Genomic DNA, 20,683 nt, shown 5'->3' with positions numbered 1-20,683 from the left:
AAGGATAACCAAAAAGGATTTGTGTTCATTTCTTGAAAATATCAAAGTCACAGAGACTCACCTCAGGGATTTCACATGTGCTGCCTACTCTTCAGGGCAGGTCCCTGAGTCTTCACATGGCCAACTCATCCTTAACTCAAAAGTCACCTACCTCAAGAAGCTTCTGTGACGACTGTTCTCCAAGTGGCCATAAAGTTACTGGGATAGATTGACTTAAAAAATGCCAGCAATTTTCCATCCCTTTATGTACCCATACCTTTTGCCTCTCATCAAGTGGTAGAACCTACTTTCCTACCACTTGAATCTGTGTTGGTCTTTTAGATTTGATCTGGCCAATAGAATGAAACTGAAGCAACATGAGCGCAAGCATGGTCTGCTGGAGTTTGACAGCCCAAGTGTAGGACAGCTCAATTGTCTCAGCCATTGTCAGTACTGATCCCCATACGTCAAACAGACTCATGCCAAGATCAGTAGAACCATTGACCCAATACGCTATTGTCCACTGACAAGATTAAGCCTGGCTGAGCCCAGAAGAACCATTCATTTAGCTGATCTGTAGCAATAGTAAATTCTTACTGATTTAAGTCACTGAATTTTGGGGTAATTTGCTACACAGTATTAGCTAACCTATATATAATCACTTCTTTATAGTTTTTATTACTATCTAAAGTTATGTTTCTCATTAAATTCAAGCTATATAAATTTCAAGCAAAAAAGTAACATGCACAAGGCTTATATATAAAAAGTCAGAGTTTACTTTATGTATATGTGATGTCTGTGGACTGATCAAGCTGTTTGTTAGCTTAGAAAAAAATACATTGTTTTAGGAATACTGCATCATTTTGATGTCCTTACTTTTAGTAGTATATAAATATAACATTTTGTTCCTAGAGATACTTAAGAAATAAATGGTGCAAACTAAAAAGTCATAAATGCAAGCTATTTATATGAACCAACAACTTACATTTACAGAGTCAATTAACAAGTATATATTGTGGCAGTTTCCTGACTGCATCCATTGGCAGAGTGTGCAACTCATGGATGGGCCTCAGGGCTGCTGTGTTTTTCTGTAGGACGTCATGCTTTCGGAAGACAGGGTCACAGGGTGAGGCTTCCAGGACCCCTCCATCCTGGTCAAAGCTGAAAACTCAGGCCCTCTCTGGTTCAGTTAAATGAAGCTTATCTCCTCTTTAGAGACGTGAACCAGAAGGATCAGCGTCTTCAACTGGGTCAAACCTTAGGAGTAGGAATGATGAGGAAAGGGAATAATCCTCAGTCATACTCAAGGAAAAATTTGTAGTAACCCAATGGGGGACTGAATTTATGTGGGAGTATTTTAGGGATAGAAACATAGCAGGTTATGAAGACTTAACTTTTTTTTTTTTTTCACTGATTTTTTTTTACAATGATGTATGATTAATACACTAAAGGGCAAGCCCTTGAAAATGTAGTTGTTAGTAAAAAGAACAACAAGCAAGGAACTGAGCTACTATGTGCCAGGCAGAATACTGTAGGGGGCTGACTTTTGAGATCTCGTTTAGTCTTTACAAACACCCTTTAAAGTATGCCAATATAACTCTACATCTTACATGGCAATAAACTGAGTCTCAGAAAGTACGTTCAACCAAGGTTATACAATCCTGACAAGGTCAAACTGATAATTCCTTCTTCCTCATCTTAGATTGTTACTGCAGAGTTGCAACACACTTTTATACAGTTCTCTGTAAATTCCCAAACTCTATTGACATCATCCTTCATTTCATGGATGGTTTCTGAAAGAAACATGCATTGGCAATACCAAGGGTGTTTCCCTTTTATGATGGCTGCTTACCATGTGAATAATAGAATCTATACTAATTTTGAATTAAAATCAGTGTCTAGCAGTAGATACTATGAAATATCAGGTGATAGGAGAAGAATTACTCTCAGAAAATAGCAACTTCAAAGTTCTTGGTCACTAAAAAAGCTTTCTTCTTAAGCAAAAGTAATGCCCTCATTGACTTTCATATGATTCTCACATCCAAATCAATCTGACTTTGCTATACAGTTTCCATTTAAAGCCAGTTTATCCATTTAAAAACACCGCCATTTATTTGTTTGCCTAGGAGGAAATAGAAAGTAAAGGCAAATATCAATTTTTTTTTCCATATGGTTATTTTAAATAAATATTTGGATGGAAGAAAGAGTAGCATTTGAATCCATTTCTAATTATCCTGTAACTGCTTTCCTTTCCAGGAGAGGAGAATTAAACTTCACTTGCTCATATTTACCTTACAGCCCTGGTGATTTCCTGGATTATTTGCTGTTGGTGGCTTTGATGGCATAGTCTGTAGCCCCAGGAGACCTTCCAGAAAGCAGAATTAGTATTAAAATCAGTTGTGCATGAGTTTTGTATCTTTCTTTCACAATAAGTCATTAGTAAAGAGTTTTTCTTTAAGTAATTAGTTATCATTTTGGTTTCTTCTCTATTGGTGATCATTGACTCTTTTCTAGTGGACAAACATAGCCAAGAGAAACATTTTCACTCAAAACAAATAGGAAAACAAAATAATGTGTCCACATATATCAACTTCAAGAATGCCCCTTTCATGTCAATGGAATGTAGGTTAGAACAGCTAAAAGTAGATTGACTCTAACTTTTGCTTTAATCCTGATAAAATAGGCCAAATTTAAAACACTTCGAACTAACTAATTAGGGAAATACAGGGAGAAATTACCCTACCTGTTTTTGTGATATCAGGTTAAATGCCACATTGTTGCAAACAAGGTTTCCAGGCCAAATAAATACGAACAAGTTTGCCTTGTATCCCTCAATGAGACTGAAAACATTGGTAACTGGGAGCCAGACAAACAGAGCAATTGGAACTGTGGACACATTACTGTTCCCAAACAAACTCCCTGCAATTACCAGCCCAGAGAACACCCACGGAGCTCTCAAACTGGGTACCAAAGAAGGCGAGGCTGTAACTTCCAAGCAAGCAACAATAAGAAATGGAAAACCCGGCTGGGCTAAGCTTACCCTTCTCAGCTGGCACCGGAATAACATTGCCTGAAGAAAACAACATGAAACCTGGCACATGGAGAGCCCCAAATAAAAGGTGTATTTTAGAAAATCCTGAGGAAAAGACATAGTCTTTATTTCTTAGAGAAAATACCATGTTTGCAGTGTTACTAATGGTATGTATGATGTCAAAACAGTCTTCTGCTAACCAGTGCCGAATTCAGTGCTGTATCCGTGCATCATTAAGATGTTCTTTAAAACACTGAGATTTCCTGGTAGGTTACTACTACGACTGGCTGTGGATTTCCATGTAGGCTCAGCTAGTGGAGGCCATTTCAAGATGCTGTTTATTTCTGTAGTCCTAGGGCAGCACTTCCTGTGCTTTAATACAATCAGCTGGGGATTTGTTAAAATGCAGACTCTCATTCAACAGGCCTGGGGTGGGGCCTGAGATCCTGCATTGCTAACCAGCTCTCAGGTGACATTGATGCAGCTGCCCTCTAAATCACATTTTGAATTGCAGTGTCCTAGAAAACATTATACCAACATAATGAGAAATGGAAAGGGCAGGTTTGGAAACAATTAGAGTACATACTCAGGATGTGGTAGGATAAGACGGTGAACTTTAATTAGCATTTGGACATGCCTTTTGCAGTATAAGAAAAGATTACACTAACTTTGGGAAGACTTTTTGTGTTTTTTTTTTTTTCATGGAGCACAGAGGTTGCAACAGAGCAGAATTTAGAAATATACTAGTATCTTTGTGTCAGAAAAAGATCTCAGATATCAACCAGAGGGTAAGGGCTTCCTGTCTAGTGCTGCTTCCACAGTTCCCAAAGGGTCTCCTCTTTTTATGTTCTGGATCAGTGCCCTGAATTTCCTCCTATAGTGCTGTATCCGTTTCCTGTGGCTGCTGTACCGAAATATGACAAACTTGATGCCTTAGAACAAGAGAAATGTATCCTCTTACAGTTCCAGAATTCCAGCACCATATTACTCTGCTGAAGTCAGTGTGTCTACAGGCCTGTACTCTCTCCAGAGACTCTAGAAGACGATCCATTCTTTGCCTCTTCCAGCCTGTGTGGCTGCGGGCATTCCCTGGCTTATGGCAGCATCTCTCCGTTCTTCAAGGAAGGAATCTTTAAATCTCTCTCTCTCTCTACCATCTTGAGATTGACTTCTTTGTGCATGTCTGTGTGGAATCTCACAGGATCTCAGATTTTCTCTTACAAGGAGACTTATGATTGCATTTAGGGCATTTAGATAATCTAGGATGATCTCCCCACCTCAAGACTCTTAATCACATCTACATTATTCCAAACAAGGTAATAATTTTAAGTTCTACGAATTGGAATCTAATACTTTGGGAGATTTTATTCAACCTACTACAAACAGCCAACTACTGTGGGATGTATAAGTTGTTCTCCGGAAGACTTACTAGCATGGCAGGCTAGAATTAGAACAAGCAGTCCCCGGACAATTGTCAGCTGTCTGCTGAAGTACTAAAATAGCCGTTCATGTAGCTCTGGGTATCAGTGTAGATAAATGTCGCAGATGCACATGAGCCATGCTCCATTGATAAGGCATTTATAGATGACATCATCTGCAATAGAATTTAGGTTGCTGGGCAAGATGTCTGCCCTGCATGGATTGCCTCTTGGGTCTCTGCTAACTAGCACTGCCCCATGTTTCAAGCCAAAAGCTATTCTGTAGGACAAGAAAAATCTTTAAAAAAATCTTTATGAATATTTATTTTGAAATAATTATAGATTCACAGGATGTTGCAAATAAATGTACACAGGACTCCCCTGAACCCTTCACCCAGCCTCCCCCAGCATTGACATCTTGCATCACTGTAGTACAATACCAAAACCAGGACACTGACTTTGATGTTATCCACAGAGCTTATTCAGAAGACTCATACTTTTAACTGACTAAATAATAACAAAAGATTTTTAATACTTATTTTAGAAACATAGGTGCCAGAGGCCATTGTTACAGCCTATTTCAGCACAAAGACAAAATGCATGCCGTGGATTAGAGGTATAGAAAAGCTATCACCAGGAGATGGCACCTTAAATGTAAGTTATGAAACTCATGAACCAAGAAACCTATGCAGTCACTTCTTGTTTCAGCTTCCCAGCACTTCATTTGCCACAATATAGCTCGTAATAAAATAAATTTAAAGACATGAATCCAACATTATATTCCACTTAGAGTATGTAGTTGTTTACATGTGTAGTTAGAGCTTTTTATGTGACGGGGTTTTGATTTTCATAGTGGAACTTCATGAATTGTAATGAATTGTAAAATATTTTTAGAGAAGGTTATTATTTTCTGTGAAAGGGATATTATACTTTGAATGCTAAGGTTTATACACTCTTCTTTGCTTCACATTTTCCACTTCTGATGTTGTCATCCTGAGGATAGGAGAAAGCATTCAGGAAAAAGATCGGACTGAGGTAGCAGCCTGGGCAATGGCTCTGGATTCAGCTGGCTCTCCACAGGGATCACCAGTGCAGGGGGATATTGGGAGCCAAAGATAATGGCAACTGACCAAGTCCAGCTCTCCAAAAAGCCCCATAATTATACAGATGAATGGGAAGAACAAATAAGATTACATATACCCTACGCCTTTGGCACAAGAGACTCCATGTTACCTGTGGGTAGAAAAAGAAAATATTCCACAGAAACTTTCTCTTGTGCCTTGCATATTTGCCTCAAGCTGGGTTACGGTAGGGTAGGTGGTGGGGCCGGTTGGGGGCGGGGGTTGGGGTGTGAGAAGCAAAATGGCTGTGCGAAAGAGAAAGAGGAGATTGAGCTCAAGTCATATGAAAAAGAAGACCAGATGCAATATTGGAAAGGAGTCCTGGTAGGTCAGTACATTGAGCCCAGGGAAAGGACTCAGAGAGGAGAGTGTTGGCCGGGGCAAGCCAACACTTTTGCGGGATGCTCCCTTTGGAAACTGTGTGGAGTTTGGGGAAGAAAAGGTGGGAGCTGGGGGGAGGAGGGACTAAAGATCCTGTGAGGCAAAAGAAAACCAAAAAATCAAAATGACACATGACCCATTTCATCACTTGCCTCCACCCGGACATGGGAAAAACATCTAGAAGAGAGCCCTGGAGCGTGAGTGAGTTACACCTTGGAGTAGTGCTGTGTGAAGCCATATTGGAACCTGAGGTAAAAGGAAATATTGATGATACTGATCCTGCCTTTATTTAAAATTTCTGTATGTTGAATGTCATCGATTTTTACCATTCATTCTGAATTTTTAAAAATATCACCTTAAAATATTATTTCTTTATCTTGACAGCCGTGTTTTTGGTGCCCCCTTAAACCATGTGCCTCCCTCACCTCATCCTTGTCCTAGTCCTGCCTCAGTGGTCTCCGAAATAGAAGTAGAGGAGCTGGAGCTGTCACTAGGGATAAATTTCAAGACTTCTAGGTCTCTGCAAATGCTGATAAAGCAGCTCTAGGAGCTTCCAAAAATCCTCTGAGAAAGGAATAATAGGCGCTGACTGTTGGATCTGAGAGCACACCAAATGTTTGTGGGGAGGTGCCCCTGGATAGTAAAAAGGGATGAATGGGGATCTTGGGGCAGCACTCACATTATTTGCTACAGAATCCGTTTTCCAATATTGATTTTTCAAAAGTCCCTCCACTTAATAGCACCAATCTCACTGTCCTTTCCCTCAATAGTTCTATTGGCTCACTGATTTGTCCTTCTAATCATAGTGAGATATATATACACACACATACGCGTATACATATATACATATGTGTGTGTGTGTATATATATACACACATACATATATACATACATACATACATACTGTCAACACACTCAACCACAGTGTCCCTTGACATGGAAGAAGCAGCTGATTGGGGTAGGGCTGACAGAGGTGACTCTTGGAGAGCTGAGCCCTTGTCTGTTCTTTCTCAAAGACTTCATTAGAAGCACCAGCATAATGAGTTATAGATTCTTCTTTCTGTTCTATCCTCACAGAGTATACTCCTTAGTAAGCAGCAAATCTGGCAGGGTCATGAGGATGAATCAGCACAAATATAAGGCCATTATCGGAAAACACATTCAAAGTAAATAATAGATTGGAAATAGATAAAAGGCATTATCTTTTCATTTGAAAACTGTCATGCATTTCTTATACAAACTCTCTGTAGCTCTTTTCTGTAGGACAGGAGATTTTATATTAGTGAAAATAACCAGAAACAATTTCCCCACCCTATTAGCAGCCATAGAATTTGGGAAGAAATTCAGAATAATATTCACATTTTTTCAGGAAGTAAATAGTATATTGATGAATGGCGTACCTTCAGAAATGTGCAAAAACTATTAAGTGTAAACTCAATAAATTTTCATAAAAATGAACATACCTGTGTGACCAGCACCTATATCAAGCACCACCAGAAGCCCCCTTGTCCTCCCAGTAAACAGCCACCATATGTAATCACTCTCCTGCCATCTAATACTGTAGATTAGTTAGCCTGTTTTTTGTATTTTGTATAAACAAAATCACACAATATTTATTCCTTTATGCCTGACTTCTTTTTCACAAACATTATGTTTGTGAGATTCATCTGCGTGGCTGTTTGTGGTAATAATGTGTTTATTGTCATTGCTCTAAAATATTCCCTTGTGGGAATGTATCTCAATTTATTTAAGTATGTTACAGTTGATGGATATTTGGATTGTTTCTATTTTGGTGATACTAGGAATATGGCTTCCATGACTATTCTTGTGGATAAACATTTTTGTATTCTTGGACATCAGTGGGAACATATAAGGATATTTCTGCTGGGTTATACTTAGGAAATTGTTGAAGTTTATATGAGTAGAATGATACATGTACAACTCAACTGAGGATTGCTTAAAACAGGCAAGATGCCTTCTCCCATAGCATTAGTGCATGGCCATCATTTAATTCAAATTTTATCGTTGGGAGAGCATTTTCCAACTTGGTAACCCTTTCTAGTCTATTTGTACTATTAGTATTATATGGAGCATCTATCTTGTTAGGGAACTTAATAAATTATTATTTCTCCCATACAATGACACATTCCGAACCCATTTTCAAAGCTGAAGGTGAGAATGTAACAGAATAGCTTCAAATCCACTTTTAGCAGGCATACAGGTAATCTCCAAATCTTATCCATTATATTTGCATTAAATAAGGTACTAGAAATTGTGCTCACCTATTCAGAGCTCTCATGTCACACATTTTGTAAAAGTAGTTTTTAAAATTTTTCCAGATTGTAAGACTCACCTGTAATACCTGTTCAAATTAGATTCTTAGACCAACTAGATCACATTCCGTCAGGAGGGTCCTGGGAATTACTGTTTTTCAAAACCAATTTTTATGATCAGGCAAGATTTGGAAATCATGCAAACGAGTATTACAAATAAATGATATTTAGCATTGCCTTGGCATATTTTGTGTGCTCAAAAAATCATGTATGTGAAGTCTGGTCTCCAAAGCTTCCTTAAAAATAAAAAGACATGAACACACATATGAGGAATAAATTTGTAATTATTTAATTTTTATTCAGATCTTTCATATTATTGGTCATTCATGTAGTGTTTTCACTAATTTGACAGATGTTTATTGAGTGCTATATTAGGCCATTTTTGCATCACTATAAAGAAATACCGGAAGCTGGGTAATTTATAAAGAAAAGAGGTTTAATTGGCTCACTGTTCTGCAGGCTATACCAGCATGAATCCAGCATCTACTTGTGGTGAGGGCCTCAGGAAGCTTACAGTCATGGCAGAAGGCAGAGGGGGAGCAGGCACATCATATGGCAAGAGTAGGAGTGAGAGAGCGGGCAGGTACCACATACTTTTAAATAGCCACATCTTCTCATAGTGAGAACTCACCCATCACCAAGGGGATGCCATTAAGGCATTCATGAGGGAGCCACCTCCATGACCCAAACACCTCCTACTAGGCCCCACCTCCAGCACTGGGGATTGCATTTCAATATAAGATTTGGTGGGGACAAACATCTGAACTATATCAAATGCTAACAAAGAAACATGTTTTGTAAAAGTTTCGTATAATATGACTCCTGCCTGAAAAAATTTTGAATCTGACACTTATCCAGATAACTAAATCATAAAGTATTATAATATTGTATGAAGAAAATACTATAGGATTGAACAGAAGGAGGAAATAATTCCTGTCCCTTTTTGCCTTTTCTGCTTCAGTTTCCACCCCTCCTCCATATTCGCCATAGTAATTATTTCTAAAGCCCACTGGGATCCATATTAACCTGTATTGTTCATTAAAAATGTATATTTCAGTGGTGAGATTATTTTATACCGGTCAAATTCAGAAAAAGGAAAGAGAGTAACAACTGGTTCATCCACTTCCTGCTTAATGTTAAGCTTCTTCAAAACAGGAAAGAGGGCAATTTGCTCACTGCTGTTTCTCCAACTCCTTAAACAGTGCCTGATACATAGTAGTTGATCAATAAATATTTTCTGAATGAAGAATGAAAAGATGTAACAGAACTTAACTACATTACTGGTGACAGAGTAGATTATGTGACCCTAAAATGGGTCTACCCTTTAACTATAATTCTACCTTGAGGAAAGAATCTAAAAGAAGAAAAGCAGGATTTATTTGGCCACACAGATTGATTTTCGTTAAAAGTCAGTAAAATGACAACTAATTTTCACTAACAGTTGGGTGGATTTTGATTCTGCAGTTGGAATGAACTTAGATCAGTCTCATCCTGCAACTTGGAAACTGAGTGAACTGAAGTCTTAGTTTCTTCATCTGTAAAATGGAGCTAACGATAACAGTTTCTATACTTGCACAGTTGTTGAGAGTATCAAATGACAGAATCTGGGAAAAGCTCACTGAACAGAGCCTGGCACATGGTAAACATTTAGTAAATAAGAGCAGCCCACCTTAGCTCAGCCATCTAGTTAGACCAAGCCAGTCCTTACCCAGATAATTTCCTGCCATCTTTTGCAATACTGGCGTAAGAAAAGTGTAAATCTACGGTCACCACAAGTGTGATGGCCTTTAGAATTGTGCCACGTTCAAAGTACACAACCATATGTGGCAACTCTGTGAGCCACTGTTATCACTATCCTTGTTATTACCAATGTTGTTCTATTGATTATAATTAAATTTTTAGAATAAAAAGGTATCCAAGATATTCTAGAAAGCTGGCTAATCTACATGTTGTTTAAGATATGACCATTGATCGCTTTTACTGGGAGAAATCTAACATGGAAATATTTATAAGATAGTGTTACATAAAACAATGGAACTCAAAATTGTATGTAAACTGGACTACAAATATTTATATATAAGTATATGATTTAAAAAATAATTGTCAGATTCAACAAAATGAAATTATAGACAGTTTCTAATTTTAAAACTGTACACTAATACTTCTTATACTATTAGTATGTATAAACACACATTTAAATATTTATATCCATTAGCTATAAATAAACTTTCAGAGAAAATTGATGAAAAATATATAATTTTTGGAGAAAAACGTTAAATGTTGAGGAAGACATGGGGATATGATGACAGGAAAATGGGCATTTAAGAGGAATGAAGATGGATAATGGGATGTTAAAAAGATGATTCTTTCAAGCCACTGTTTTTTAAGTGTCCAAGTAATTATATGATATAGAATTTTTCCACTCAGTTTTCTTATGCTTTATATTCATTGTCAATAATCGATTTTTAATAAAAGTTCCAGGAAAGCTAGGGGGTTCTGTGTACTACATGTGAGCTTACGGGGACAGAAATAGTCCATTTTCAGAAGAGCATATACTTGTTCCCCCAGTGGGTTGGTTCCTTCTTTACATCTTGAGCTGCTTCTGTCTACCATCATGGCGTGCTCCCTTTTAGCAATAGAAGGAAGAAAGGTCTTCTCTTGCATTCACCCACTCAAACCACAGTTAGTACTTGATTAATATAATATTTCAATTCTGTCTCGTTTTTCCCAATTTCTACCCCATTATCACATTTCCTGCATTTCAAAACAATTTAACTTATTTTACTAACATTTTGAGATCAGCTTGTGGCATTTAATGTTCTCAATAATTAGAGAAGAATTAATTTGGTTAGCCTAGATTACACTCACTTGTGTTTCTAAATTAGTAAGCTCATTTTCATCCAGATAATGGAAGGCTAGAGGGGTCCTGCTTTAAGAGTAGAACTCTTGGTTCTACCAATTTTGGCTTGGAGGCACTGTGTCGGGAAGAACGAAGTGGCCCTAATCCTCAGCTCTTGGTGTGAAGTGCTTTGTAAATTTGTCATCTGAATTGAATCATTAGGGTAGAAGCAGTGTTAATAATACAGAAATGGTTGGCCCTGTTCATATTAATGATTAATAAATACGGTTGCATCATTTATAGCTTCTGGAGTCCAAAAAAGGACTTCTAACATATTGTATCCATGAAGACACCACCCTCCACCCACACCCCAGCCTTGTGAGTTTACAAGATGATCCTTATTTCAGTGGTGAGGATAATGAAACTCAGAGAGGTCAAATACCTTTTCCAAGGTCATGGTGCTAGTAAGGGGCAAAACTGGAGTAGAGTCCAGGTTTCCCTATTCCAAGCTTGTCATGCTGTGGTCAGATGCTAGAAGTTGGGATTTAGCAGATATAAATAAACTGTATTTTGGCCCATTTGATTGAGATCTCTAGCCATGACCTAAATTTGCCTTCTTTTCCATGAGGCATTTCCATTTTCCCTCACCCGTCGTTTTTGAGAATGTAAATTAATCTCTGCTAATTTTGCAGAATAAGCAGGCAGACTAATACAGTATCATTAGGAGAAATGAACTTTCTTCATTCATTTTAATGGGGAGCTGATTTTGAGACTTAATTACCAGAAATGCTGTCCCTTTGCTCTCATGGTAACCTATGAGGAGCCGCAGAACACAATTAGTTGGTGTAATTTTATTCCATGCTTGTGTGAATGTAGAATTTGATGCCTGAGGGACAGAGCTCAGGACAGAAGCTTAGGCATTCACTGTTGGTCTTTGGATACGGAGAATGTTTCTTTTGAGGCTTTTCTATGTCAGGGGTTGATCCCCAACTCCTGGTCCTAGTGACTAAAATTCAAGAATATAATTCTTCTAAACATGCAGATGTACCTAAGTTGTTCGTTTGCATGTCTCTTCAAAGCCTATGACAGAAAGTAGAGTCACATTTCTGAAAGACTTTAAATTTAGCCAGTAACATTTTCTGTGAATGAGAATATACCAGCAGTTTTATGGTATATTAATTGAGAGCATGGGTTCTGGAGTCAGCTACCTGGTTTCCAATTCTGGCTCTACATCTTAGTACTGTGTGACTTCAGGCACCACACATAATCTCTCTGACTGAGTCTCCTCAACTGTGTGATAGGGATAATAACAAGCACTTTATGGATTTGTAAGGGTGCAATGAGAATATGCCCTTTTAAGCAACAGAAACTATTAATGAATATTGACTATTATTATCTGTGTGATGTGATGAAAATGGTATTCACACAATGTAAGCATTTAAAACATACTGAATTTTTAAATTGTGCTAAATAACACAACATGAAATTTATCCTTTTAAATGTCTGAGAGAATAGTACACTATTGTTAACTCTATGCACATTGTTGTACAGCAGATCTCCAGAACTATTTTTACTTATATGCTGAAACTCTATACTCATTGAACAGTAACTACTCATTTTCCCTTATCCACCAGCCTATGGTAACTACTATTCTGCTTTCTGATTCTTTGAATTTCACAATTTTAGATACCTCATGTAAGTGAAGTCCTTCTGTGACTGACTTATTTCATTTAGCATAATGTTCTTAAGGTTTATCCACACTGTAACATGTGTCAGAATGTCCTTCTTAAAGGCTAAATAATACTCTGTTGAACGTATATACATCTTCTTTATCCATTCATTGATTGATGGACATTTAGGTTGTTTCCACCTCTTGACTATTTTGCATGGGAGTGCAAATGTCTCCTCGAGATTTGAGAAGTAGTAATTTTTATGAACTTAATGGGGGCACTTCTTCAAACTTTGAATGTACTAAAACTCGAGAAATGGAAATATTTCTGCTCTCTCTTTGGAAAATCACTTTTTGTAACTTACCCATGGATTCATGTCTTATTTAAAATATCTTATTTAAGAGCTAAAAGTAGAACCACCATTCAATCCAACAATCCTAGTACTGAGCATCTAACCAAAGAAAAAGAAGTTATTGTATGAAAAAGACACCTGCACATGCATGTTCACAGCAGCACAATTTGCAATTGCAAAAAAAAAATAATCTATATATATATGGGAATACTACTCAGGTATAAAAAGGAATGAAATAATCTTTTGCCACAACTAGGATGGAGCTAGAGGCCATTATTCTAAGTGAAGTAACTCTGGAATAGAAAACCAAATATCATATGTTCTCACTTGTAAGTGGGAGGTATGTATGAGGATGCAAAGGAATAAGAATGATATAATGGACTTTGGGGACTTGAGAGGGAAGATTGGAAGGGATGTGAGGGATAAAAGACTACATACTGAAAACAGTGTATATTACTTAGGTAACAGGTGCATTAATATCTCAGAAATCACCACTAAAGAATTTATTCATGTAACCAAAAACCACCTGTACCTCAAAACTATTGAAATAAAAAAATTTTAAAAATCATATTTAAGATCAACTAACATTCACACAAATGACTTAACCATGAAATAATGGTAGTCATTTAATTCATTCTAACAATCACTTTTAATCCCCCTTTCCCCTGCTACTAATGCATATTTGTGGAGCCACTGATATCCAAAGTAAAAAATTAACCCTAAAAGCCAGTTCACATATCTTGCCATGATACTTTTCTTGAACATTTCTGCTCACAAGGATTCTCTCCTTCCTCTGAATACCAACTAAACTATAATTTCACCGTCACTGTTTTGGCACTTAGGTATTTCATTATATCTTTAGGCTTATGAGTAGGTAACTTTTCTCCTTCAATAGATTTCAAGATCTTTTAAAGCAAGGATGCTTTAGCAGCCCATGGGTCACCTGATGCCTCCCTGTGCCTCTGATTCGTGTACCTATAAGCATTGTCTCTGCTTTACCCCATATGACTCCAGGTGTAAAACTCAGATGCCCTTATTATTTCCTTAAGACATCCATTTCCAACAGGCATTTCATGAGTTTCAGAAAAATTGATGGAGTTTTGTGGAGGGCTGAGTATGAGTAGTCACGTTGCAGAGAATGTGTATACCCCTTCTCCCCACTTTCTTACTCTGTTGATCTTGGTGCCTTCTGCCCTTATTAGATTGCCCATCCAGAGTTCCAGATTTTTCTCTTTCATATTTTGGGTTTTCCACACCCTTCTAAGATGTCTGTAGGGGCAGCCAACCCACCACAAAGAATTTAGGTAAAACACATTTTCTCCAACATTTTACAGCTGTGGTTTTCCCAGAGCAGCAACTGGTAGAGTAACATGTGTACAAAATACATTTGGCAAATATGTGTTGACTGACTGAAGATGCAAGCTGCTTGATTATTACAGAAGCAGTTTTAATAAGAAGGGGCAAATAGAATTTTCTGGGAAGGACTTTCTTGGGCATGGAATTGTATCTCCTCTAGTAGGATTGCAGAATAAAATCATCTGTTCCTGGTAACAGTGGAGGCATTTAAAAAAGAAGTCCAATCTCAAAAGGGCGGCTACCGTTTCTGTACCCAATAGCTTCATTGGGAACTGACAATCACGGGAAAGCTTATTACTCAGTCTCAAGTCATGATAAATACTTGGAAGATTTTGTTTCTCTTAATTCTCATGCCTGGACTGTATGGAAAGGTCACAGGTATTAAAGGAATCCTAAACCTTCGCTTGTATCCAAACAGTCTGACTGTGCAGCCTCAGGGATAAACAAAAAAGCAAGAGGTATGACTCCCTGTGCATGGCAATTCAGATCATGTTTCTTCATCTTTCCTTTGTGACAGGGTGAAAAGTTGAAGCTTCCCAGGACCTGGATGGCAAAGAGAGTCCATGTTCTTCATGAGAACAGCTGAACAGAGATAAGCACTAGCTGATTTCTAGAAGAGAGGGACTTGAAAAGGAGGCCACAAAATAAAAAAAAAAAAAAAAAAAAAAAAGAAAAGGAGGCCAGAACTCTACAAAAAAGGCCTGGAGAGGAGACGTTGTCTATTTATGACTGAAGTAGTTTGACAGATAAAATGTTGTACAGACAAGTGTATTTGAGCTAAAGAAAGGACTAACAACAGGAAGAGGACTTCAGGCTCAGGCCTGGGCATGATCTCAGCCTCAGGGCATTGTTGGAAGAATAAGTACATATATAGGCCTTAAGGTTAGCATTTCCTCAATATTTTCATAAGTTCACATAAAAGTCACATCATAAATATTTGAGAATAGAATAGACCAGTGATACCTAAAGTGTGGACTGCAAGATGATTTTGGTGGTATACAGCTCATCTTTTAAATTTGTTATACATTCATGTTTACTAACATATATATAAAACAAATAGCACATCAAACCCACGATTTCACACACAAATGGAAAATAGTAAGAACTATAGATAATGTGTTCAAGCATGTCCACAATTGTTTCAAGCCTTTAATAAGTAAAGCTTTTATCAAAACCATCTGTACTACTCATAGCAGATATAGACTGCTAGTGTGGTTTTGTGTGAGTTGACCTTCTATATTCACCATCATATGCTTTTTAGGGATACAAGAAAAGAAGGGAATTGAGCTATTCAGATATTATCAAGGTGGTATGTGAATAGCCAAATTTAGGACACTAGGTCAGACAACCACTTGGTGGAGATGTTGCAGAGGATATTCAAGCACTAAGTGGGATAAAGTGGGCTTTGAGGTTCCTTACCTGCTGGAGATTGTATAACTCTTATGGGACATGATGAAAAAGAATTGATAAAGAAACAATAATGTAGAGGTGGTCAAAAAAAAATACAGGACTTCTTTAATTTTTTCATAATGATGGGCACTGGCATTTTGTAGATGCAGGCCAGTTTTAGACATCTTACACTGTACAGGAGGGTCCTACAATGAACAACTGTGTTGTATCCCACACAACCTTCCAATGCCCTCCTGGGCATTATGTCTAGGTGGAAAACTTCTTGTTAATTATCTGAAGCTACTCATTTAACTATGCTTCATATATAAACAGCAGTTTTTCATGGTTTTAATACACATCCATTTTTCTAGGGATGTGACCACCGTGTAATTCACAGTTATTTTAAGAATGAAGACCCATTTTAGTTTATTATCAATTACTTTTTATTATCTGCTAATATTAGGATATTATATGAATTTTAAAGAAATTACATGTTTACTTGGGTTATACATCTGTGAATTTTATATTGCCTCTCTTTGAGACTTTTCTGAGGTTGTAGCTTCCTATATTCTTATTAACAGGGCTTTTGTTAATTTCTTCCCAAGATCTGGCCCTGTGATCTGGTGACCAAATTTTATTCAGTACTTGTATTATAGAAATTCTAAATATTGGGGTTTCCAAGAAGCTTTTAGTAAGATGTTCCATAACAAACCCTGAAGCTCTCTGGATTTCTATATTATATCAGTCCCAAGAGACATGTAACTTGTTAGTTTATAGATTAAAGAAATATCTGTATCCCACAAAAACATTTAACCCAACTATTCTTTCTAGTTTAGTTATCTTCAGACTTCCGTGTGCATTGAATCAGCTGGGCTACTCGTAGGACAAGCAGATTCCTGAATTCTGTAAACATGAACTTGAGTTTTAAGAAGCATCTTTAGGCCAGGTACGGTGGCTCATGCCTATAATCCCAGCACTTTGGGAGGTTGAGGTGGAGGGATCACTTGAGGTCAGGAGTTCGAGACCAGCCTGGCCAACATGGTGAAATCCATCTCTACTAAAAATACAAAATTTAGCTGGGCATAGTGGCACATGCCTGTAGTCCCAGCTACTTGCAAGACTGAGGCAGGAGAATTGCTTGAACAGGGAGGCAGAGGTTGCAGTGAGCTGATATCACACCACTGCACTCTAGCCTGGGTGACAGAGTGAGACTCTGTCTCAAAAGAAAAAAATAATAATAAAAAGAAGCATCTTTATATTTCTGATGTGCATGTTTCATGAACCACAAGTTTGAAAACACTGCTTGAGATATTACAAGTCATCCTAGAATGAAAAAGAAGAGCAAACCAGATCTTGATGTCTAACCTATCAAAATCCCCTCTTGTGGGCTACATAGGTATAATAGACTGCTGTATCTGTGGATAGAAGCAACTAATTTTTAAAAGTCGATTATTCCAATGGTTACTCTGGTTAAAAGGGAATTATCCTGATTTCAAAAAAAAATATATATATATATATAAAATTAACAAATACATATATATAAACAAATTTAAAACATATATATATTTTGTTATATATATATGTGTGTGTATATATATATCTCAGTATGTGGATGTAAATTCATTAATATGAAGAAAATACAATGTTTCCATCCTAAGTGATGTACTCCATTAGGTCACTTAAATGTAGGGCTATCATATGTATCTTAGCTTATGAAACTGGTTAAGAGCAAAACAAATAAAATAAACATTGGCTGATATTCTTTTGAATATTGATCAGAAAAGCTCTTCTGAACCTTCTACTTCAAAAAAATTTTGGTCAATTTTAGGTTATCAAATCTCATATTAGATTTGGCAAATAATGCACCAATGTTCATGTGGTATTTTAGCTGCCTACTTTTGTTTAAAACTTTGTTTATCTAAAGGATTTATAAAATCTAATATTAGAAAGGTTGAAAATGACCTGAAATTAGTACAAATACTAGATAGTAAGTGCATTTGAAAGGTTTCTTCAGGTAAACAGAACCAATAGGATAGAGAGAGAGAGGAAGAGGAAAAGGAGGAGAATTTAAGAAATTGCTTCTGGTGATTTGTAGGAGTTGGGAAGTCAGAAATCTATAGGGCAGGCCATCAGGCTGGAAATTCCATCAGAAGTTGATGCTGTAGTCTTAAGTTGAAAGGGAGTCAAGAGGCAGAATTCCTTCCTCTTCAGGAGACCTCAGTATTTTTCTTAAGGCCTTCAACTGATTGGATGAGACCCACATGCATCATGAAGCAGAATCTACTTTACTCAAAGTCTACTGATTTAAATGTTCATCACATCTAAAAAAATATCTCCACAGGAACATGTAGACTGGTGTTTGACCAAAACCAGGCACCATAGCCTGGCCAGGCTGACACTTAAAATTCACCACCACAATCAGCTACATCATGATTAACCAAAGTGAAACATAATGGAAACCTTAACTGAAAACATTGGTGTTTGAAAGCATCTTTGAAAGCTATGCCCTAAGTGTTTTTTCTCCCCTGTATACCACCCTAATCACAAAAAATATCTATTTTAGGGGAAATATTAGCCATTCTATATTCCATAAATTAATAAATAAGTTACATTTATATGGCAGTGGATTAAAGGGTTGGGACTCCAATAGTCTGAAAATCAGACAGAAGGATTTTTCTGCATTCTCCCCATTCCCACCCTTTCTGTTAGTAGAAGTGTATAGAGTTTCTTCTAGTGGTCAAACTCTGTGGCCATGAGGCGGGAATCTCTTCTTTCCCTCTGGTGAAAAGACCTGCCGGCATTGTTTGTGTCTCTGATGAGGGACCGTGATGCTATCCAGTTATCAACTTTCCTTTCTCATCTGGAACAAGATTGGACTTCTTTGATTTTCTAGACCATTGGTTCTCACAGGGAATATTTTGTTCCCCAAGAGACACTGAGCAATGTCTGGAGGCATATTTTGATTGCCGCAAATGGCAGGGAAGGATAGTGCTAGTATCCACTAGGTAGAGGCCAAGGATGTTGCTAAATATCCTACAATACAGAAGACAGCCAAGCAACAAAGAATTATCCAGCCCAAAATATCAATAGTGCCTAGGTTGAGACACCCTACTATAGAATAAATAGTTCAAAATAGCAAGAGGGTAGAGATTTTCATGTCTTTGAGAAATATAGAAAATTAAGTCTGTCACACGGTTTCATTCTCTCCCTTGTGCAAACGTAAGAAATAATCTTCTGGGAATGGAAGCCCAGGTCTTCCTGTATCATGCATTCCTTTCTTTTCCCAGTGTATTGTAACATGGCAAATGGCCAGAATCTCAGCTGAGAATCCCCTGGCAATTTCTCAGACACAGACATTTTAAACAATAGGGTACAACATGACTAGGTCTATTGCATTTTTAAATATTTAACACTTAATTGTGAGAGTTATGAACCTAACTTTCCACTTCCTATGGACCTTGTTGGCTGCTCTACTTATTCAAATAATTTAGTGATGTGATTGGGCATCTTTCCATAGTTGTTCTGGTTAATTCTGGAGAAGATTTCAGAAAGAATTGAGTTCCATTTCTAGTTATGTGAGTAGCTGAATTTGATATCTTGAGGCAAACCATTTCATGCTTCTATATCCTAACTTCTTCACTGATACAGTAAAGGGAATGGATTAAATAATTGTCATAGTTCCTATAATCTCCATGAGGCTAGGAAACTCTGAATGCCGAGCTTAAAAGAGGGTTGAAGATATGCCCTTTAAGACACAATAATCCCTCTCTGGTAAAAGTACAAGCTAAGAGAGGCAGTGACAAGGCACTGTATCATTACTCTTGAGTAATGAGACAGATTGAGAAACTAAAGCTATTCAGCTCTTTCAGAATCAGGACTTTATGATGCTCACATTAATTATTTTTCTGAGGTGTTGTGGATCTTTTAACATTGAAATGAATGCATCCAAATAGGCTCATTTCTTTTGAATTCACATAGAAATGACTTAAAATGTCCTCATTTTTGAATGAGCTATGTGTGGAAGCACTCATCAAGAAAATATATGTTTTGAAGTTAAGTCAAGACCAAGGCCTAGACCGTTACAATGTTGAGTTTGTTGATGGCAGAAGGCATACCTTATTGATTCATATCCTGGCACAGTACCTGGAACATGGTAGGTCCTCAATAAATACCCACTGAATAATTGCAGAAATCAAATATTGACTATAATTGGTATATCACAAGACTAAAATACATATATTTTAACAGCTAACTGATTGGCTAGTAATCTTAATGCCACTTATTTAAAGTATCCTTTGAAGATTCATGGACTACTGATTAAGACCAAACTTGGTGTGGGATGCTTTATATTTATCTTTTTGTAACATCAGATTATGATTTAGTTCTGATCATCCTCATTGTATACGTGATAAAACCGAATTTACAGTTATTAATTCAGTTTCTGCTTTCTGTAGGCTGTGGCTTTATGACTATCGTTCTAAACCAAAACATCACATTACTGGGTATGTACCCAAAGGAAAATAAATCATTCTACCAAAAAGACCCATGCACGCATATGTTCATTGCCATGTTATTCAAAACAACAAAGACAGGGAATCAACGTAGGTGCCCATTAATGGTGGACTGGATAATGAAAATGTTGCAAATATATACCATGAAATACTATACAGCGATAAAAAGAACAAAATCACGTCCTTTGAAGCAACATGGGTGCAGCTGGAGGCCATTATTCTAAGTGAATTAACAAGGGATGGAAAACCAAATACTGCATGTTCTCACTTATAAGTGGCAGCTAAACATTGAGTACACATAGA

Source organism: Macaca fascicularis, chromosome 2 (genome assembly GCF_037993035.2).
Source record: "Macaca fascicularis isolate 582-1 chromosome 2, T2T-MFA8v1.1".
Classification (NCBI taxonomy): Eukaryota; Metazoa; Chordata; class Mammalia; order Primates; family Cercopithecidae; genus Macaca; species Macaca fascicularis.
The sequence above is the reverse complement of the archived record's forward strand: the minus strand, read 5'-3'. Positions refer to the sequence as shown.